The sequence below is a fragment of the Triticum aestivum genome, chromosome 6B, assembly GCF_018294505.1.
Source record: "Triticum aestivum cultivar Chinese Spring chromosome 6B, IWGSC CS RefSeq v2.1, whole genome shotgun sequence".
Lineage (NCBI taxonomy): Eukaryota > Viridiplantae > Streptophyta > Magnoliopsida > Poales > Poaceae > Triticum > Triticum aestivum.
The window spans coordinates 645,709,322-645,716,059 of NC_057810.1; the positions used below are offsets into that span (position 1 = coordinate 645,709,322).

At 44.7% G+C, this 6,738-nt stretch overlaps 1 long non-coding RNA gene across 1 annotated transcript; it reads right to left on the bottom strand.

The window, feature by feature from the left end:
- Positions 1–1,371: 1,371 nt before the first annotated feature.
- LOC123134680 (uncharacterized) lies at positions 1,372–2,583 on the bottom strand. Its single transcript, XR_006465695.1, has 2 exons — positions 2,175–2,583; positions 1,372–1,896 (listed from the first exon to the last, which is right to left on the bottom strand). It is a non-coding gene; the product is annotated as an uncharacterized lncRNA (long non-coding RNA).
- Between the last annotated feature and the right edge of the window lie 4,155 nt (positions 2,584–6,738).

Sequence of the window (6,738 nt, forward strand, 5' to 3'; positions counted from 1 at the left end):
CTCTAGGATCCAGTCAAACCCCCCAACTCGCCGCCCCCTCCCCGAGCACTCGAGCAGCCGCCAGTGCCATCCCCGCTCCATGGCGTCCACTAGCAGTCACACTTTTCCTTGTTACATTCATGTGTACAATCGAATATTCGTTTCTGATCCCGAGCACAGATGCTCCGGAAATCACAGGCGCTCGTTCGTTTTGTGATGTGAGCCTCGATGGTATTTCTCTTCGTACGTCGCACGCGTATATGCTGGAGCTATATGCTGTGTATTGGAAGGAGCGGTTGGCTCATTAACTGCCGGCCTAACCGGACGGACGATGCGGTACAGAAGTGGCCTGATGGATCGGCTGCTTTTCTGGGCCGACCTGTTCCGCCGCGGTCATCCAACACATCCACTGTCCACTCCTCCCCCGCGGACTGAGCATCGGGGTCATGCTCCCCGAATCCTTCCTCCCTGTCCAAACCAGCGGCAGCTAGGTTGACGAAGAATAGTAGAGTTGTAGCTGATGCAGACTCAAGGCAGCAGCCTTTGATCGCACTATCCACGACTCCATGCAGAAACGTACTAGTATCTCATTAGAGAGACGAACTGCGGTTCAAAAAGAAAACGAAAGAGACGAACTGCACGGCCCGTGCGCTCAAATCAGCCGCTGAAGGAAGTCAAAAACTAACATCGTCATGTTCATCTCCTTCATCGCGATCATGCGTATTGTAGTTCCCAGCATCTGATGCTGACATCGTGCCGGTCCTGTCCAAGCCCGCAGCTGAGTTCTAAGAATCAACAGAAACAGGGGGGTGTTGAGCAGATGAAACCATTGCGGGAGATACAGAGAAAAACGAGCTGATATTCTCAACTCACCTTAGTTGCCCGATCAGGAGCAGACGCGGGCTCGAGAGGGCAAACTGCAGTTGGACACCGACGCCGGAACGCTCGAGTCAGCCCACACGCTGCTTCACGCCGGCGCCATCCATGCTTGAAGAGTACCACTCGCGGGAGCATGAACATGATCCCAGCATCCAGCAGTCATCTTATGCAATGCCACGCCACTGCGCCGCCCACTATTGCACTTTTGAATTTCGAATCCATTGTACAACTGACGAACACAAAGGCATTGTACAACTGATGCACACGCGTGTTCATCGTCAGGTAAACCGAACTGACACTTGGACAACTCCAGCTTGGACGCTCATACATCTTTTTATTGACAGGGGGCAACCATTCCTGCTGGAACTAAGCACACGCACGAACGGCTGAGAATTAGAACACCTCACGGCAGGCTCGTGCAGTCATTTTGCCATGACTTTATTTGTTCACCATACACCGAACAGGGCAAAATAATACAGATTCAGTTTGGACAGACAGACATCTGATGACACATACAGCGAAAACTCTCATCATTGAGTGACCCAGGACACAGCTAGGAGGAGTATTTACAATCAGGAACACACAGACTTGACAGATATCACAGACTAGGCAGTCCTCAACTAGTCAACTACATGCGAAAACACAGCTAACTGTTCACAAACATAACTCATGAACGCAACAACTGATGAACACAAAGCCATTGTACAACCTAGATGAACAAGCGGGCAACGCGCACTAGAAAATTCTCAAACTGAACCATACTGAAAGGCTTCAGGCGTGATATTGAGTTTCGGTCTATAGGTCTGCAATTTTCCGCAGGCTCGGCTGTGTCGCTTCTTCGACTTTCAGCGCTCATACCTGAGGAGGATGAGCCCTCACCAGATAGCCCGTGCTCAGCAGCAAGTCGGCGGGCACCATGTGCACCAGGGCAACCAAGCAGGCTAGATAGCTCCGGCTCCCAACCATCAGCAGGTTCAGTCAAATCCGCCCACGGAGACCGCGGTGGTTCAATTTCTTCGGCCACATCCACTACCTCAGCTGATTCAATTTCTTCGGCCGTCAGCAAATTAGAACAACAAAAGTACTAGCACTGGAATTTCTTTTGTTTTTGCCAGCAAGGATCAAAAGGTCAAATCACTTCACAGTGCACATCATATTCTCAGTTTGCAAACTACTCCCTCCGTCCCATAATGTAAGACGTTTTTTGACACTAAACTAGCGTAGTGTCAAAAAACGTCTTACATTATGAAACGGAGGGAGTATTATTGCTGCATATGTCGGATCTAAATACAGTCGGATGGGATTGAGGTTCGCACCTTTTCATCCATCCTGGGGCCTGGGGGGTTGACTCTGTACGTGGACTGCGCCGACCTAGTCGGTGATGATTTCCGACGCCGGCAGACTCTCTCGTGCTTTCTCAGGTCCGTCTTCCCTGAGCTGCTAACCGCAGCCAGACCCATCATTTGAGTCTTCGGGGTCGCTACGGTTCGTTTCTCCCGTGGGAAGCAACATCAGGGGAACCTCGTAATGGTTTTGGCCGAATGCGAAACAAATCACACAAAATACCCAGATCTACAAGAACGGACCTGTCGACGGCGTCGAGAAGAAACTCCATACCCACATCCTCCATTATCCTTGTCCCGGGGTGGCCGGAAGTATCGCCGCCGCTCAGCTTTCCAATGACGTCTTTCCTTATCTGATCCGTGGCTCAGTGGAAGTTGGAACTTTCTGGTTCACGGACCAGACGGGAGCGTCCGTCCGCCGTCACAGCGATACGAAACGACCCCACCAATTTCGCAACGGTTCCTTACTGTATTCTCCCGTACACTCTTTTTCTTTTATCCATGGTCAGATTCGTCAGCCTGATTTATTCCGATCTTGAGACACATATGGACGCCGAAGATATCAGGAGCAGCTGGGCTTGGGCACTGTGTACAGTACCATGTTTAGGCATTCAGTACATTGCTTGTTGCTATGTAGCATAAGATATATAGATATGACCCTAGTTAACCTAGCGATAAATGAATAACCGATAAATAATAGTCCGATTTGCCGATTAATCAGCTACCAGTTACTGATGTCATGAACATTGATCCCCGCTTTAATATTCAGAAATTGTTTACTAGTTCAAGCTCTCGTTTGCAATTATCTGTTCAATCTGCTAGCTCAAGCTTCTCGTTTGCACTTCTGCTAGCATTTTTATTAACTTGTACTATATGGTCGACTGAGTTACTTTTTCCATGTACTCCCTTTGTTCGGAATTACTTGTCTCGGAAATGGATGTAACTAGAACTAATACATCCATTTCCGAGACAAGTAATTCCGAACGGAGGGAGTAGATCATTTTCTTCGCGGGTCGAGTGGGAGAGGATGTACTAACTCCCACGTGGGATCTAGTTGTGACACCGAATCACCATCAAGGCAATTGGCTAGAATAGGTTGACTCGGGTATCCTGCTATTTTGCATCTTTGTTGTTGGATAATATTCTTATTCTACTATAAAGAGAGTCGCTGCATAGTCATTTCAGTTACTTGTCTTAATTTATAGCTGTTTATTGTTAACGCCAGTGGCTAGCTTTATTTAGGTGCAGTAGAAACTACATGACTCTCCAAATTATTTGACGTCTGCATGTCATTAGTAATTAACGTGAAACACCAAGGCATTAGTGAAAAATGATGATCCTTTTGTTGTGTTTTCAATTTGTGTGCATAGAAAGATATCATGTGCATATGTACCTATTTGACTTCCATATATTTATTTGCAAGAAAGAGAAAATTCTATACGATTGTTTTTTAAGTAATCTTATGCATGGTAGAAACTACATGGCTCTCCAGTTTTCAGTTTGTGTGAGGAGGAAGATATATTTTTTATATGGTAGTCGATATCCTGATATCAACCAGTTGATTGATCCTCTGCTAGATTGTTGTTTTATATAATCATGTTTTTAGTTCACATTGCAATTAACTTTCTTTTCCTTCTTCATTGTATCATCCAACAAAAGATGATGTGCAGTGGTCCTGTTACAAGAGTGTTTTGTGATAACCTTTCTTCATTATTTGCAACTTGTCATGGAGTTCTGCTTAATTGTTGTGTAGCTTCAAACTACTAGACTAGATGTGCCTCACCGTCCCGGTCATCCCTATAAATCCTCGACTTCTCTGGCGCCGGTGCGGCAACACCCCCCTCTCACCTTACGCCGCACCCGCATCAGTCAACCTGTGCCCTGTTTCCACCGACGGTGCCGGGGCCATCCGGATTGTTCCCATTGTTGTCTCGATGTTGTTGTCGTCACTATTTGAGCAAAACAGATCATGTAAAATGTACTCATTGTGGTGTCATTATTTAGAAAAGTGGATCATGTAAACTTGGATGATTGTGGTGTCACATTATTATGGTGTATTATCTAGTTTAGCATTTTTTTTTCAAGTTTTGGCAATATCACATTTTGAAAGATTCTTATTTGAGCTATGTGCAAGACATAAGAGGATGATTTTGTATTCAACAGGGAACCGAGACTAGAGGAACCAAATGAGAATGCATAGAGGGGATCTCGGGTGGATAGGGATCAAGGGGATTTGGTGACAGGGGGATCAACCCAATCCCCTGGTGGTTTAGTTCGACTAGGGGATTGGTTCCCCTGGAACCAAACAAGGCCTAAGTGGGGAACGATCCCCGAGGAAAACGTATGTTCTTCTGGATTATTCTTGCCCATATGCGTTTTTTTGAATGGTCACCTGGGGAGGGGGGAGTGAATCCCCACATGAATATATTCAATTGAATTTTCCTTGAGACCCCGCAGCTCAAGATGGGTTCAAGCGAACCAGATCACATAGGGGAAACAACGGAGAAAAGACGAAACTAAAAAAACACACACATCCAGCCGAACCCGCCGAAGAAAAGCACTCTGGGAGAAATAGGATGCCCGACAACACCAAGTAGTGTCATTGCCCAGACCTGAAAGCTCAACCACCGGCGTGCAGAACCCGAACACACCACGACCACCAACCGCCATAGCGAATCTCACAGCACAACCAGCAAGGAGGAGGACTTCAACTTCCATCTTCATCAGCACCATATGCGTTTTAAAAGCACAAATGTTGAAAAGTTTATAATGGATGAGAAAACAAAAAGAGACAAATGAGCCTCAATCTTGACGAGACATAGTGTAAAAATAACTTGACTGAACTGTCTTCTGGCCTCATCCTATATTCGAACATCACCACCGGCAGCTAATTAAATTTCAGTTTATTCAATCAGTACATGACATCATTAGCATTTCGTGCAAAGCAAGACCTTTCCAAGTCCGAATCCACTGCATTTCAACTATGCTTTCTTTTTGTTGCATCCTAAAATTAAACATCTTTTTAGAAAAAATATATCAAACTGAGCACCTTCAGTACGCACAGAACAACAACTACTGGTACTATCTCACTAGAACAAAGAGGCGCGCGTTGCTGCGCTCGTCCATTTTGATAAAGAATGATAGAAATAATACAAAAACTGAACATAAAGTTATAGGTGAGATTCAAATTATATCATCTTAATACAAAAACCACGAGACAACTTGTGATAGAAACCTGGTATAGATTCTATATTTTCATGGAGCATATAGAAAATATGACAATCCGGACACTACACCATCCACATGATAAAAAGCAAAAATGTCCATCCAACAAGAACGAAAGCATATAAGCTGGATGGTTTAACATTAAAGTGGATGCACATACACATTTCCTTAATGATATAGCTAGAAAATATGGCATTTTTATGTTTAATATGATAAGGAGAAAAAAATCACATGTGGAGATTTCCCTGCCTTGGGCCTTTGGCAATTGTAGCACTGACGGGAGATGGTGATTGAAACTGAGGCAGCGGGAAGCACATAACCCATGGGGAGAGGATAAGCAAGGCAAAAGAGAAGTTAATTAACAAACTAATATTACTCTTTTGGCTGGCACATGTTCAGCTATGATAGTCTGATTGACGACATCTGATGATATTATAAAAATGTGTAGATATACAAAATGATGTGAAATGCATTTGCAAAGGCAAAACACGATGTAGCCCAACGGAGCAGAGGTGGGGGAATTGTTCTCGTTTAAGGAGTTAACCTGCAAATCATCAACTACTTTTGCATCAAGGTAAAATTAAAAATCTTTATACATCACAGGTAAATTTGTGAGTTTAACAACATATGAATAAATATTATAATCTATAAGTAACAGATATGAATAAAGTATTCTAGAAAAACATGTATGAATACTGAAGCATGCCATCAACAGTGTGAATATGGAAGAGACATTCGAGTATAGGCATTAGTCTAGTGAAGAAACGACTTAGCAATTGGGAACCTACAGCATTAAGTAATGTATTGAGAACAAAGCCTACTTGATGTTCGTTGCTGACATTTATTTTATCCATCCCTCTTCATCATCAACACCAAACTTAGAATTCTGATGTGTCGGGCACTGAAAAATGCAGCAATCAAATTACTACAACTAAAGAAACTACTGATCAGATAGCTGGGGTAGTACTACTATTTTGCATGGATCGGATCTGTATATTAATAAATGGGCATTGCAAAGGAAGCTCTGTGAGTTGAGAGGGATTAGATGGCAATTTGAACAAGCTTCTGTGGGCGTAGGAGATGGTGACTGCGGCAACCACCAGCTTCACTGCATCTCCTTTGCCAAACACGCTTCACTGCACCGCCAGAGCATGTCCGCCACACACCCTCGTCGTTGGGAAGGGAGGATTGGAGGAACAGCGAGATCGACAACAAAAACATGCTTCCGTGGGGCACGTGCGCATCGCCGGGAGGGGGAGGTTGAGCATCTTGGAGGCGCGCCAAGGAGCAGCTGTCGTCCCCATTGGCGGAC